This window comes from Solanum dulcamara, chromosome 5 (genome assembly GCF_947179165.1).
Source record: "Solanum dulcamara chromosome 5, daSolDulc1.2, whole genome shotgun sequence".
Lineage (NCBI taxonomy): Eukaryota > Viridiplantae > Streptophyta > Magnoliopsida > Solanales > Solanaceae > Solanum > Solanum dulcamara.
This window is the reverse complement of record NC_077241.1, coordinates 27,547,784-27,548,806: the sequence shown is the minus strand read 5'-3', so window position 1 is coordinate 27,548,806 and position 1,023 is coordinate 27,547,784. Positions and strand designations below refer to the sequence as shown.

Genomic DNA, 1,023 nt, shown 5'->3' with positions numbered 1-1,023 from the left:
ACTACATTCGATGTTGGGGTAGATCTTTGGTCCAATCGTGGCCATGTCTTACCTCACCCATAGTACTAATTCCATCTAGGTAGTTTGGCTTAACCTATCTTTGAATCTATCCGTAGTTAATTGTAACTTGGGCTCCTTTGCCTGGGAATATAGCTGTGGGAACTCCGTAAGGTCCTACCACTCTTTTACCCTATAATTTTACACCTTCCCGGCTGAGTAGGTAGCCTTTTATCGTAGGAGTAGGGGCTAATATCGTTAATCCACAAGTAACATTCCCTCCAGCATCATCTGGCACTGGAGTGCAAAGTGAGTCTTGTAATCCTGGTCATACAGTGGAATTTTTGACCTTGGGTATTACTTCCTGGATTTCATAAATTATATCAACTAGTACCCTTACCTTTTTGGGTTTTGCTTTCGAATCCTTAGAGTTGGCTGCCAAGTGATGTCAAAATTCTCTCACCCACTGTCCCGTATAGCTATTCAGTCGTTTGCCTATCATTAACTAATACTATGTCGATGAACTGTGGCATTCAAGTGCACCATCAGTTAACAGTTAGCTAATCCTTCTTTTCTTGCTTAAATCCTTTTTACAATACCCGCAACGTAGCGTATAGTACTCTAGGAACATAATTTTGTATCATTTCTCCGCCACTAGCTCAGATTCTTCCATCTCGTGCGATCATACCAGCACTAACACATTATGTTCCATCAGAATTTCGAAGTTAAGCGTGCTGGGGCGAGAGTTATACTGGGATGGGTGACCTCCCTGGGAAGTCTTCGTGTCGCGTTTCATTGTAACCCTTGCCATAATGTTCGGGGCACTCAACTTAGCTCCAAATTTACCTCAGCATTGTCTCGCGAGTCTTTATGTTTCGCATTTTCCTTCCCTCTGTCATCTTGCAACCGGCATAGTAGTACATCTTTAGTTCCACCACGACCATGTCCCTTTTTGGTCATTTTGGTCTAGCAGGTTGTCATTATCCTTTGTAATGTCTCTTGAGTTGGTCGATATCCTTTCATGGT

At 42.7% G+C, this 1,023-nt stretch overlaps 1 pseudogene; it reads left to right on the top strand.

Moving 5' to 3' along the window:
* Nucleotides 1-671: 671 nt before the first annotated feature.
* Nucleotides 672-791, top strand: LOC129890915 (5S ribosomal RNA; annotated as a pseudogene).
* Nucleotides 792-1,023: the final 232 nt, after the last annotated feature.